The sequence below is a fragment of the Vombatus ursinus genome, unplaced genomic scaffold, assembly GCF_900497805.2.
Source record: "Vombatus ursinus unplaced genomic scaffold, bare-nosed wombat genome assembly UNPS02014832.1, whole genome shotgun sequence".
In the NCBI taxonomy this organism is placed as follows: Eukaryota; Metazoa; Chordata; class Mammalia; order Diprotodontia; family Vombatidae; genus Vombatus; species Vombatus ursinus.
This window is the reverse complement of record NW_020954610.1, coordinates 72,886,631-72,901,580: the sequence shown is the minus strand read 5'-3', so window position 1 is coordinate 72,901,580 and position 14,950 is coordinate 72,886,631. Positions and strand designations below refer to the sequence as shown.

At 37.7% G+C, this 14,950-nt stretch overlaps 1 protein-coding gene across 1 annotated transcript in view; it reads right to left on the bottom strand.

The window, feature by feature from the left end:
- LOC114025811 (guanine nucleotide-binding protein G(q) subunit alpha) overlaps positions 1 to 14,950 on the bottom strand; it is a 272,993-nt gene that overhangs the window by 191,162 nt on the left and 66,881 nt on the right. The gene's annotated exons all lie outside the window — the stretch shown is intronic.

The window sequence follows — 14,950 nt, the reverse complement described above, 5'->3', positions numbered from 1 at the left end:
TGAAAAATCCCTATATAAAAAACCAAAATGCTATCTTATTGGAAAGGAGCAATTACCTGTACCTATCATGTCCTGTTTCTAAGAAAGTTTCCAATATGACAAAGAATATTTAAATTAATTTTAGAGTTCATTTAGGCAAGGGGTAAAAATTTTCTATAATGTTCTAATGTTCTAAGGATAAACTACTTTGTAATCCAAATTGGGCTAGGGATTGAGATGTCTGGTCCCTACTCAATTCTTTAGAACTGCAGGTGTCTCAGAAGTTTTGTATTTGTAGATACAGTTCTGTACTTCAAAACTCAGAAATTGGACAGGAAATATTAAAAAAAAAAGCAGACAGGAAAAATTCAGCATGTGGAACCTAGAACCTCAAACCTCAAAAAAAAGGATGAATGTCAGTTCTGTATGTGCTTGAGGAATTTATCCATATTTAAATGCTGCAGATTTGGCAGCATTTAGTTCAAACTTATTCTTACACTTTAAATGTGGCCCTGAAGCCAGAAACAAATCAGCAAGATGGTAAATGCTAAAATGTCCTGTTTTCCTTGCCCTGGGCTGCCCTACTCATTCATGCATAAATTTCTGAATGTTTTCTGTAACTTAAGGAGATGAGGAATATTTAAGCCTCTCTCTCTCTCTCTCTCTCTCTCTCTGTCTATGACTATAGCTACTACAATTCCATAAATGTGCATTCCAAAGGGCCTTAATGGATTCTTCAAAGATCTAGTTATCAGTGACCAAAATTAGAGACTAAAATGTCCTCTAAGATGATGGAATCCATCCTGGCTTCCTAGGAAATATAATGTTGATTCTAATCCAACATTTACCACATAACAAGCAAGAAAAATAAAAAAAGAAAAGTGCAAAGAAATTATCTCACTTGTGAGGAATGAAGATTGGTGAGCCTAAATGACTGTCCTTAAAATACATTTTAAAGATTAATATAAGACTTGCTTAGAAAATTGACATGGCACAGTGGAAAAAACAATGGACTCTGAAAATATGGCTTCAGGTTTAGTCTCTGTCCTGATTCTGTGGCTGTACATGAGTCACTAAACCAGTTTGAGCCTTGCTTTCCTCATCTATAACAAAGGGATAATAACACTTGCACTACTGGTATCATAGGTGTGAGATAAGGACTTCATAAACTACTAAGAATTATATGACTGAGGGCTATTATGATTAATCTGAATGTTCCTTTTAACATAGGGTGTTGATGCCTTTATTGAAATGATGTACAATTTCATGGAGTACAGAGTTTTTGCAATCTCTTACCCAAATGGAAAATGAGCACTTCATAGAAAAGTCCTTTTAACCAAGCATGCTACTTTTCTGGTCTATAAAATAAAATAGATGATATTATGTAGTAGGCATAACTATTCCTCTATCCCAGGACAATGTCTGGTACTTGGAACCTAGCACAGTACCTGGAAGACACTAGACCTTAATAAGCTTTGGTCGAATGCATCTTCAGTCATGAGAAGGGTCATTTCTTATTTCAAGGTGATAAAAAAAGGATAGCAAGGTGATTGAATGTACAACTTGGTATTTAGAAGGGAAATAAGAGAAAATTTACACTAAAATATGGGATTTGAGATAAAAGGAAAAAAAGAGGAAAAAATATAAAAAAAGAATTGTGGGAGAAGCTTGTAAAGAAGAAAAAAAATGTAGAGAAAGTATTTCAAAAATGACTTACATGGTTAAAACCAATTAAAATATCATCTGCAAAATGATCATTCTCCTCCAGGAAATGAAGGCATCCTGTTGTACCTTAGCAACTACAGAAAGCACCAAGTTAAGTTTCCAATCACTCATTACTCTTTTGTAAGCAAAGTCTAGATGACCCCGTGTAGGAAGGGGCCTTTTGTGCAACTCTGAGAGTCCCTGATTCCATGATCATTCTTTGCCATGTTTACATATCAATATAGTTTCCTATGTTCAAGAAACTAGTTTAATACATGACATTTTTATCTTTGTGTATTGAAATGAGATACGTCTTTGGAGAAAAATGTCTGAAAGTTGCAACCATAGGAACAATAACAACAACTAATCCTTAGTCAAACATGCAAAAAACAAACAGCTCAAACCCACAGCGAGGTATAAATCTCCATCACTGAAATCTTTTTGTAATGTTGAGTAAAAGCCAAAGGTGGCAACTGATTTCATTTCCCAGTGAAGGTGCGTGGTAAAAGTGGAATAAAATGGTTGCCAAATGAACTTGTTCTGCCATTTGCTAAAATTGCTTTTACTTACTTCATAAGGGAATACATGTTCTAAAACTGTATTTACCATAGAAAAAGATTTTATTTCAGTTTTGACATTGTTGCCCTTTATGCATCCTTTAATTGATGTGTTGTCTACTCTCTTCAAACTAATGGGAAGAGGCATAGGTGTGGATAATCTGGAAATCACTTCCACTTCTCCTTAGCATCTATCCTGGTCCATGTAGTACCTACTTTTAGACACAATAAATCCTAGAGTTGCTCGCCTGTCCTAAGGCAGTCAGCTGTAAGATGAAATTCCGACTGTCCATGTCTTTATTGGGTAAAAACAAAATACAAAAACAACGTTGAATGGGAAGGAGGGGGAGAGTTAGAATCAGGAAGTAAAGTAATGAAATGTGGGTCAGCATTCAACTGAACACGGCAGCAACATGCAAAGTAGTGAAAAGTAGGGCCTGCATATATTTAGATATAAAAATGAAAATTCACTTTTTTTCCTTTTCTTTTTAAATATAGATACAACGTGGAAACATCTCTGTAGGAACTGGGAAGCTATCCAAACTCTCCATCCTGTGACCACCACTCCCTATCCTGCCACGACTCCCTGCAAAGCACCTCCTATTAAGAATAAACAGTTTGGGGCAGCTAGGTGGTAAAGTGGATAGAGCACTGGCCCTGGATTCAAGAGGACCTCAGTTCAAATCTGGCCTCAGACACATAATACTTACTAGCTGTGTGACCCTGGGCAAGTCACTTAACCCCACTGCCTAGCTGAAATAAATAAATAAAAGAATAAATAGTTTTCAGACTGATATAAAATACCAACCTAATTTGAGGAGACTTAAAGCTATCTCCTCTCATCACTTTCCCCGGAGTTGGGAAATAATTAAGAATTTCCGTTTCAAAAATTTCCCTAGTTTAGATGTGTGCACAAAAATTGGGGTAATCCAGGGGCATTCTAGCAATAAAAGTAAGGAACTAAAGAGTAGAAAATCTATAAATAAGATTTGCCAGAGGTAAATCACAAACTTGGCAATCCATGCACAGATAATTTAGAATTGACTGAGTATAAATAATATTGAATGGATTGTGGGTGGCAGATCTAAAATCACTAAACTATTTTCTTCGGGTATGAAGCATTCTGTTGACAATGACCCTATTTTGGTCTTCTTACTGCATGACACCCCCCTCCCTCCCCAATATTCAAAGAAGCATGAACTCAAAAAGCCTTTCAACTTGACTGTGAGACAGAAGGAAAGGCCATAATAAGAGAAATTTATACAAATAAAACCAGCTTGGGGAGATGTTATTTATTATTTAGATGCTCCTGTTTTCCAAGGGATACTTTTTGAAGGACTGATTGATTATTTGGCAGCAGAGTAATTAACAATAAACTAATTAAGCGTCTGATGATTCTGAAGTTTGAAAATTACCTAGTCTCAGCTACTTTCTCCACCTGTTACATAATTACAGGTGGCCCTCTATTAGCTTTGCCCTATAAATTATTCAAATCCCAATTATCCAATTTGCAGATTATCCGATCCCTTTGCTTCTTTTCCTGATGCTTAACTTTTGGCTATTGCACTTTTATATTATCCTTCAGAAACTCCAGTCTATTCATTATTCAAAGCTTGATTATCCAGTCTGCAGATTATCCAGGCTCTCAGCTTCCCTAGCTATCTATCTACCTTGAAATCATAGCACCTCTACTCCATAGTAGCTCTATTCCAGAGGGAATGAAGGGAAATAGAATCAATAGAATAATCTTTTATCAGAATCTCTTTTAAAAATTCTTTTTGAGGGGATGGGGAGAGGGAATTCTATTGAGGGAGGTTGAAATCATTTGTAAAAATCAGAGATGCTGACATCATCTAGTAATCTCTGTAATCTAGTCTATCTCTGCTTCACTTTCTATCAGTCTATTACCATGAAAACCAGAGAGCTAGACATCCTGACAAAATAAACTTCCCTGTCTCAGGAAGAGAAACCACTGAAATGTTGAGAGATTAATTGGTTCAGCCCAGGCCTGGAGACTGAATCAGACTTCCCAAAACCCCAGTCTTTGTGGAGCTTCCTGGGGTGGAGAATGATGATGCTGAATTAGTTTTAATGAACTATTGTGTGTTGAAGGTACTTTCAGGGGAAAATCATCAGACATATTGAAACTGTTCAGGAGAAAAACTTCTATTTTACCAAAGAAGAGGGAGTTCCCTGAATTCTATCTTTTTTTTTTAACGTCTTAGGTTAAAGTCCTTTTTGCTGAATGCTTACCTATGGCTGACCTGCCATGCTAGGATAATCTTTGTTGATGATAGAATTCTATATTGTGCAATTCTGCAGGGAGACATAACTGGACGTGGATCACATAGCTTTGTGCTATCTGTAGTGTACATTTCTCTGAAATACTATTTGTGACTATGTTACATCTCTTATCTAAGTGTTTGTTTATGCGCTGCAGGTCCCAGAGCTGTCATATTTGGCACACCTAGACTTCTAATCCAGAGGAAAATGGAAATCTAGAGTAAACAATGCCTTTGCTGAATCCTAATGCCCAGAAATGAAAAAGAAAGACCTTTAGACATCGTTGAAATGTCTATTTCATTTCCCCCCCTCATGATGAAAAGAATTTTATGGAATAATCACGTTGAAAGAACAATAAAGCATTTTTTCTAGGTTTGTAATAATGGCACAAATTTCACATAGCCCTATGCTTTTTACTTCATACAAATGCCCCAAAGTTATGTTTAACTTCTTTAAACAGAACTGTCAACTCTGTTTGTTCTAGCCTCTGATTTACAAAGAGCCCATGCAGCACGGCAAGGCCCAGAAGCAGGATGGCAGTCGTTTCTATTGCCATCTCTATTTTTCTCCAGAAGTAGGGTGGGTCTGAGTCCTCAGCCTGTTTTCTGAGGAAAGCTACCAGATACTCTCATATCTCCCCACTTATAACAAGTGGATGAAGTCTAAGAATCTAAATTGTAGTAACTTACTTTACTTGAAACTCCTGCTGACTCACAGAATCAAAACATCACAACTACTAGACAGAACAATGGCATTTCAGTTGTTCTCGATTCTGAGAGCCATGGACTCTGGAGTCTGTGGGTAGATTTCAGTGAGTTCTTAAACATAAACTTGGATTCTGGGGAGGGGGAAGGGGAGAGAATGGCATCTTTATTTTCACTAACATCTAACTGAAATTTAGCGTTTTCTTCAGTTACAAATGTAGGCAACAAATATCATTCTTAGATGGGGCACAAGGGACTCACCAGACTTCCAAAGGGATCCATGAGAAAAGATTCCTATCTCTAGCAGAGCTGTACCACAGTATGTAGGTGTGACATCACCACGACAGAGGGTGAGTCACACCTTCTTATACCTTACTCCCTTCCACATACTCTGTGACCAGTGACTCTTGGCCTCTTCTCACCACTCCAAGCATTTCACTAGGAGTGACCAGCTGTCACCCCTGCCTGGAATGCTCTCCCCTTCTAATACTCTGTGATTCTGCACTTACTACAATGTCTGGCACATAATAGAGGTTTAATAAATGTTGATTGATTGATAGATTATTTCAGTGACTTTGGGACTCTCACAAAACACGCCATTTTCCAACTCTAGGAATTTCACCGGCTGTCCCCCCGCCATCCTTATCCATCCTCATTTCTACCTCCTGGCTACCTTGGCTTCCTTTAAGTCTCAGCTAAAATTCCACTTTCTGTAAGAAGCCTTTCCCCCGAATACCAGTGCCTTCCTTCTGAGATTATTTTCAATTAATATATGTACATATATATACATATATATGCATTATATATACATATGTGTACATAGAGAGAGGGCGAGAAAGAAAAAGACAGAGGAAGAGGGACAGAGAGAGAGAGAAGGAGACAGACAGAGACAGAGACAGAGACTTAGTTTACACATAGTTGTTGGCAAGTTGCCTCCCCATTAGACTGTGAGCTCCTTGAGGACAGAAACTGTTTTTGCCTTTATTTGTATCACCATTGTTTGGCACAGTGCCTGGCCTATGCTTAATATATACTTAATAAATCCTTGTTGACTTTACCCCAACGTCACCAATGGCCTAACTTCTTGGGGGTAGGGGAGACAGGCAGGGAAGTTCATAGATAAAATTATGAACTTGGAGAAGGTTATTTTAAAACCCTTTAAATATCATTTTAAGTTCCTTTGCTCTTCCATTGCAAGAAGACCCTTATATACCACGCAGTCAGCCAAGGTCTTTCCATTGTGCCCTGCCATTTTATATCTACCTTGTTTTGCTCTTCCCGTTCTTGCTATGAAAATGTATTTGGTTTGTGCCTAATTCTCTCCCTCTGGACCTTTGACTCACTTTCTAAAATGACCACAAAAATCTGCTAAACAGAAGCTAATATTTTAATGACTGTCTCTTACAGGTTGTATATTTATGGATTTTAATAGGGACAGAATCCTAGAGACAATGCCTTTATAAAAAGCAAGAATTTTGTTGGTAAGCATTTTGGACACCATGGCCAACAGGCTGTTGGTACTGTAACTAGCAAAACCCAGTAGAACCATGTGGGACAGCTGAATTATGTCACAATTATTTGGGATGGAAAGCCCCAAAACAGAGGAAAATAAAAGATGAGTGGTGAGTATTGCTAGTAGATAAGACTGGTTACAACTCTATCGCCTTTACCAAGACTTGTCTGACCACTTGACAAAGCTAAACCAAATAAGCTTTGAGGGGAATCTGAAAGAAGACTGCTGTTCTATATAGGAAACCCAGCAGGGATGTCCCTTACAGGGCCATTTCTGTGTGATGTACTTATCTGTGAAGAAAGCTACTAATTGGGGGGTGGAGAGGGGCAGGGAGGGAAGGGATAAGCAACTATGGCATGTCTGTATTTTCTCTCTCCCCAAACCTAGACAACTGGTTCCCATTACGGAGTAGAATATTTATTTACTACTAGAAGGGTAAATCTGGGATGACACAGTCATTCAGCAATTTTTGCTCAGAATCTCTGCCTCAATTCCCTAGAAGTATGTTTTACAACCTAATATTCTACACTAACAGTTTAATTTTTGTTGCAGGTGGGTGGAGCCTTGTACCCAAATCAAACTCTAGGCAGTCACTTACTCCAATTATCATTAGAAATTTCCCTTCTTGAAGGTGATATGTTTCTTCCTCATTACACACACACACACACACACACACACACACACACACACACACACACGAGAGAGACAGACAGACAGACAGACAGACAGACAGACAAAGCTAGCTCACCCCACAGATTTCCTTAGGAACAATCCCATTCTTGACAGGTCTCAGTAGAGCCCAGAAAAACGAGAAGGACTGAACTGGGGTGAACACTAAGGTTCGCTTCATATCTTCCATTCTCTGCTTCTACAAGTCTACACTGGTCTCTTTAGGTTTGAATGGTAAGCCTAATTTAGGCAGCAGGAACTTAATTTCTGATAAAGGAAGGCTTATCTCAATTCTTTAATTGAGGTGCTGTATTTTTTTAGGATGGTATTTTAAAGCCTACAGAGGCTGATCCTTTCACTGAACTCAAATCCTCTGACACCATTAACTGTTGTACTTCCTTATCAAAAGTTATTTAGCTGTTTTGGGATGAGGTATCACACTGTATTAATATTTTAATTTGCAAGAAAAAGCAACTCAGTTGTTTGTAAGGTCTTGGGAACCGAAAAATTCTTCACACCAACCATCCAGAGGCCCATAAGAAATGGTGGCAAAACCCCAAAACCATATTTTAAAAAGGTTATCTTAAAATAACAATTTATCAATTAGTCCAAAGCTTGTTTTTACTATTTTACAGACCCAAAGAATCTGAGAGACGGAAGGGACCTCAGTAGCCATCTACTCCAACCCTTACAAAAAAAAATAATTTTAAAATGTAGAATTGAAATAATAACAACTTAAGTAACTGCATTCCTCTGGGTCTCAGTTTCATCATCTGCAAAGTGGGTTGGTTGGATTTGATGATCCTTAAGGTGCTTTTCTGAACTAATATTCTAGAACTCACATACTTGTGGTCCTTGCTAAGTAACTCCACTGATGTAAGTGGCAGCTTGTGTACCTATGACTCTTTTTTTTTTCTTGCTTTGAATAGTCAAAATGTCACTGGAATTTTTAATATGAAAAATGAGTCCCATACATTCATTGGGGGATTTTCTTCCAGTTTGGCCACAATGTAAAGAATAAAATGTGAATAAAATTTGTTTTACAAAAAATAAACACATTTTTAGAATACCTTATCTATGTCCTTCCCATACCCTATCTTTCACTGTTACGTATTTCGGATTAGCATTCAACATCTTTTCTTTAATAAGAGAGGTTATGGTCGATTCTTTGTAGCATAGCAACAAAACATTGGGACTACACAAAACTTTATATTACGACAAGATCCAAGGTTCAAGAAAAAGAGTTCAATACAGGACAACTTCAGCTCTGGCTTGGTTTACAGAATAAGACAGATTTGTATAACAATAATTTTTTTTAAAGGCAAGGCAAGATTTTTAAATGCCCTATCACAGTAACGTAGAAAATTGACTTGAGGCTGGCATAAATGATTTAATACACATTGATGGGTGAGGCATGATGGGTAATGTGAATAGAAAAAGCTGGACCTTAAAAGGGTTTTGTTCCTATCAACTTCAGCATTTTACTATGTGACTTGGCAAAAATTATGTCACTTTCTACACTGAGAAGAAGATAATGTTAAAAACAACAACAACCACACTGAACCCTTAGGAGTGAAATGCACTAAATTAATGCATTGGCATTATTGTATTGGTCTCTGAGGGACAATGATTTAATCCATCCTTTGAATTAGGAAGACCATAGGAAGAATAATTCAATTCTTTTTTTAATGAACAACTTGCTTATTATTTTTTGCAAAATAAGATATTTGTAAAGTGCTTTGCAATCTTTAAAGGGATAGAAAATGCTAGTTATTGTTATTATTAATCACATTTTATATGATATGTAAAAATGGCATGCCCAGAGTCATATAGCTGGTTCACTTCAGTTCAAATTCAATTCAACAAACATTTGTTAAATACATACTCTATGAAAAGCCTTGCTCTAGATGTTGAAGACAGAAGACAAAAAAAGTAAATGGTGCAAACTGCTTGAAAGTAGAGGCTGCTTGATTCATTGCATTTGTACTAGCAAAAGTATCTGGTCCATAACATGTGTATAATCAATGCTAGTTGATTGATTAATTGAAGGACTTTACATTCTAGAGGAATATAACATGAACATAGATTAAGGAGGAGAAACTCTTAACAACTGGGTAAGAGATGGTTTCGTGGAGGAGGTTACACCTGAGATGTCTTAAAAGGGAAAAAAAAAGATTCTTACAAGGTAAGATGAGGAGTAAGGAGGGCATTCCAGGCATGGGGGCCAATTTATACAAGTGTATAGAAGCAAGAGATGGAATTCTAATTAAGAGCAAATAATCCAGTTACCTTAGAACTCAGGCTACTTAAAAGGGGATAATATGAATAAAGGCTAAAAAGGCAGTATTAACTACCAAGTTGAGATGTTGTATTTTATCCCAGAGGTAATAGGGAACAATTTTGATTGGTGAAATAACATGGTCAGACATATGCCTTACGAAGATTATTTTGGCAGTTGTGAGACAAATGTATTGAAAAGAAGGAGAGACTTGAAACAGGAAAACCAATTAGAAAGCTCTTACAATAGTCTAGGAGAGATATAATGAGGACTTGAACTAGAGTAGGGGTTGAGTTGAGAGAAGAGGGTTGATGTTATGAAAGGAGGATGGTCAAAACTTGGCAACTGACTAAGTGTAGAAGCAGAGGCAAGAGTCCAGAATGATTGAGTTCATGAATGTGGATGTCAATCAGTCATTTATCAAGCCCCTATTACATTCCAGGCACTGTGCTAAGCCCTGCAGGTACAAAGACAAGCAAAAGAAAGTCCGTGTTCTCAAGAAGCTTACAGTCTAATGACGTGGGAGTGGGGGACAATATGTAAACGACTGTGTTCAGACGAGCTATATACAGAATAAATTGAAAATAATTGAAAAACAAAATTGGAAAAAATAAATTGAAGGTAAGGCATTAGAATTAAATGGGAGCAGGAAAGGCTTTCTGGAGAAGGTGGGATTTTAACTGGGACTTGAAGGAAGCCAGGGAAAGTAGGAGGCAGTGATGAGGAGAGCATTTAGACATAGAGGACAGCCAATGAAAATGCCCTGAATTGGGAAATAAAAGTGTATTGTTTGAGATACAGCAAGGAGGCCAGTGCCATTGGATCCTATAACATAAAGTAAGGGAGCGTAAAGTATAAGAATACTGGAAGAGTTGGGAGGACAGATGACAAAGAGATTTGAATGCCATACAAGAGATTTTTAAAATTTGATCCTGGAGGTGATTTAGACTCAATGTAGTTTATTGAGAGACAGAGAAGAGGTGACATGGACAGATCTATGCTTTGACAACTAAGTAGAAGATGAATTTGAGTGCAGAAATACTCATGGCAGGGAGACCAACTATCTATGGAAATAGTCCAGTTGTGAGATGATGAAGGGCTATATGTTAGAAATGATAAAATGTGAAATCAATAGATTAGATATGGAGAGTGAAAGAAAGTGGGGAGTCAAGGATGACACCTAGGTTGCAAGCCCAATTAATACAGACGTTAGGAAGAGGGAACAGGGTTTTTTTTGGGGGGGAGGGGGGTTCAGTTTTAGACATGTTGTATTTAAGACGTCTACTGAATATCTAGTTTGAGATGTCCAATAGATAGTTGGAGGGGAGAGACTGAAGATCAGCAGACAAGGTAGGGCTGGATAAGCAGATTTGAGAATTGTCATCAGGGAGATGATAATTGAATTTATGGAAGCTGATGAGATCGTCAAATGAGATAGTATGTAGGGGGAAGAGAAGAGGATGAATCCTGGGGGACAACGGGTGAAAATCCAGCAAAGGAGACTGAGAAGAAGTGGTCAGACAGGTAGAAGGAGAACCAAGGGAGGGAAGAATAATGACAACCTAGGGAAAAGAAAGTAACCGGGAGAAGAGGATGATTGACCATATCAAAGATTACAAAGAGGTCAAGAATGAGCACTGAGAAAAAGACATTAGATTTAGTAATTGAGATATCATTGGTAACTTTAGAGAGAGCAGTTTAACTGGAATGGTGAGATTGGAAGCCAGAATGTAGAGACAACTGAAGAGAGTGAGAAGAATGGAAATAAAGGCACCCATGGATGGCCCCTGAAAGGAGTTTAGCCATAAAAAGGATGAGAAATATGGGATAATAACTTATGGGGAGAGATGGACCCAGTGAGGGTTTTTTTGAGGAGAGGGAATGAGAGAGAGGAGAGGAACTGTAAGAAGTCTTGAAAGACACCCACACTCAGAGGTCAGGTGGGTCAGCACACTGTGACATGCTTGGAGGCAATCTGAGTTGACCTCTACCCCTATGGTTGTTATGAACCAGTATACTAGTGGTACAGACAAGGGTGATTTGAGTTGACTTCTTTCCCCCGTCTCCTCCATTCCAGGATTGTTGTGAGTTAGCACACTGTGGGACAGACCCAAGTCACTGTGGATTAACTTTATCACACATGAATTGGACTGAAACACAGTTATTGGCTCTTTGAACAAAGGTATATAAGAACCATTCAGAGGATTTAAACAGGAGAAGCCTGAGACTTCATGAAACCTCTTGTCAGTTGCTTGCACTTCAGAGCTTTTTTTTTTTATCTTCTGGCATACTGCTTTAATCTGATGGCTACTGAGAAGGTTTGAAGGAATTTCTTTTAGTTGAATCCTCAGGCTCTGGGTGGTTCTGTGTACTAGTTGTGGACCTCCTTCCAAGACAATGATAAACTAGTTAGAGAAGAATGAAATTGGGTGGACAAATAGGTATGGAGAGAACCAGGAGACAACAATGTCCCAAAAGTCCAGAGAGGTGAGCCCAGGAGGAGAGGAAGTAAACAGGTTTGAAAACTGCAAAAGGGCAAAAGAGGATGAAAACTGAAGAAAGGACCATAGATGCTGTAAAGCCAAGATTAGAATCAAATCTCCTGATTCCCTGTCAGATGTTCTTTGCCATATACCAAGATGAATTCTTGTTCCTGCTTTTCAACCCTGAATCAATTTTACTATGTACAACTAGCTATACACAGTGTCCCAAAAGCTTTAGTGCAGCTGGAAACTAGTAGTGCTATTAGTGCAACTTCCAGCTGCATTAAGACTTTTGGGACACCTTGGAGGTATATGTTTCTTCTCACAGAATATCTCAACAACAAGAATTGTTCATTTTTGTCTTTGCATCTCCAGTGTATGGAACAGAGTAGGCCTTTAAATGCTTACTGAATGATTAAATTGATATAACTGCTGAAAATAAAGGCTAAAGTCACATTCTATAACTGTCTTTTCTATAGGAAATCAGTAAGACTATATAATATCTGTTTTCCTTGGGATATTTTGCTAAAGATGTATTTATTTAGGAGAATGCAGCAGAATCAAATGGAACCAGCACATTTCTGTCTATCACACAACCCTCTACAATACATTTGTTGTTGTTCAGTCATTTCAGTCATATCTGACTCCTCCTAACCCCATTTGGGGTTCTCTTGGCAAACATGCTGAAGTGGTTTGCCATTTCCTTTTCCAACTCAATCTACAGATGAGAAAACTGAGGCAAATAGAGTTAAGTGACTTGCCCAGGGTCACACAGCCAGTAAGTGTCTGGGGCTGAATTTGAACTCAGGTCTTCCTGACTCTAGGCCCAGAGCTGTAACTGCTGTGCCTGTACCTGTAATACATGTATACCTTCAAATGGTGGGAACCCAGAAATGTTGGTATTGCTGCTCTCATGCCATTATTAAGACAACCTTAGGTGAACCATGTTCAGTGTTTTTCTATGAGTCAAAGCTGGATGCAGTCATGGTCACTTTCTTAAGCTAAAAGTTGGCTCCTTGAGCCACAGTGCTTGAGTCCAACTTGTCATTCCATCTTGCTAAAAGAATGTTAGTCCCAGTCTCTTCTCACTGTAAGTTGGCCAAAGGAGCAAGAATCATGACAACCTCAGGCTTCATTGAATTATTCACAAAGCTGTAAATTTATTATGCTTGATGTGACAAAATACTCTAACGACAAAATAACCAGCTTATAAGAAGTTTAATCTTGTAATATTTATTCTGGCATGTTCTATTTTCTGTGCTTCCTTTCCTTTCTAAAATGGTTACTGACTGAGCATACTACTCCAAGCACAGCCTTTGTACTAAATCACCTGAAAATAAGAGCATCCGAGACAACCCTGACCTATTAAAAGCATAATTTTAATTTTAAAAAATGGCTTTATTAAGCACCTACTAAGTGCCAGACACTGCACTTCCTGGTCCAGTATAACTTAATAAGAGAGTCAAATATGCTGGAGTAGAAACCAGGGAAGGGCAATTTGGTCTGGAAAATCACCGGGAGGGCAAGTGGAACCATAGACCAGTGAACTGACACTCCCTGTTCAAAGGCAAAGAAGGTGTTGATTGGATTACAGTTCTCAGAGCCAGAGGGACAATGTACAAAATGATCTTTGTGTGGAAGCATGGTCCCAGGAAGTTCAGAACAAAGTGGCTTAGCTCTTACCTAGCATGGGCTCTGAAAATCCAGCTTGGTTCTCTAGTTCTAAATCCTATAATTTTTTTTGATCCTATGATTTAAATAATCTCACGGCACAGACATAATCCTAATATGTAATGGACACAAAGTACAAAAGATGAATTTTAAAATAATCTACAATTGATTTATCCACTTGGTCAATTGATGATCAGTGTAGATGCCTGCTTACATGTAACAATGTCATTTAACTGAAACATGAACACACACACACACACACACACATACATACACACACACACACACACACACACGCAAGCTTGGCAAATAAGCGAACTTTTCTGCATCACAGACCAAGACCTACTCAATGCTGACATACACTGATTAGTGGAAACTTTAGTTTTAATAGAGAAGTAACTTGCTCATTAGTATCCTCCAAAATGATCTTACTCAAATGATCCTAAATTATTCAGAAAACAACAACAAAACCATAATTACTAGATGTCGAAGGAAACAAATTGTACTATGTGGCTCAGCTCATATATCTATGTCTTCATTTGCAATCATCTCCATCTTGCTTGGATTTGCCAGCATTTGTTAATATTTGATTATAATACTGAATGTTAAAAACGAAATTAGTCACTGATTTTAATTGAAAAGTAAAATTTCAGTTTTTTGAGGAGAAAATATAATTTGTGGGGAACACTTAACAATGATGTTTCCTCTCTCCTACTTAAGTTTCTAGTCATTTTTCTTTGGCAATGGGAATAAAACACAATTCAAAACACTTGGTAAAAAAAAACAAAACAACAAAAGACAGTAAGGTATAGTAAAATCTGGACTTTGCATATATGAGAGACCTGGGTTTGAATACCGCCACTAATATATACTAATTGTGTGAGGTGGGCAAATTTACCCACTGAAAAGTGGGGATAATGATACTTCTATTACTTCCAGGATCAAATGAAACTTTACATATATTTACGTGCTTTGCAAATCTTAATGCATTATAGCAACATCAGCTATTACTATTATCTCTGCATTTCTTTAACAGCAATATTCTCTTAGTGGTGCTATATGATTCCAAACCATAGAACACCATCATCTTCTAAGGATCAAAGTTACAA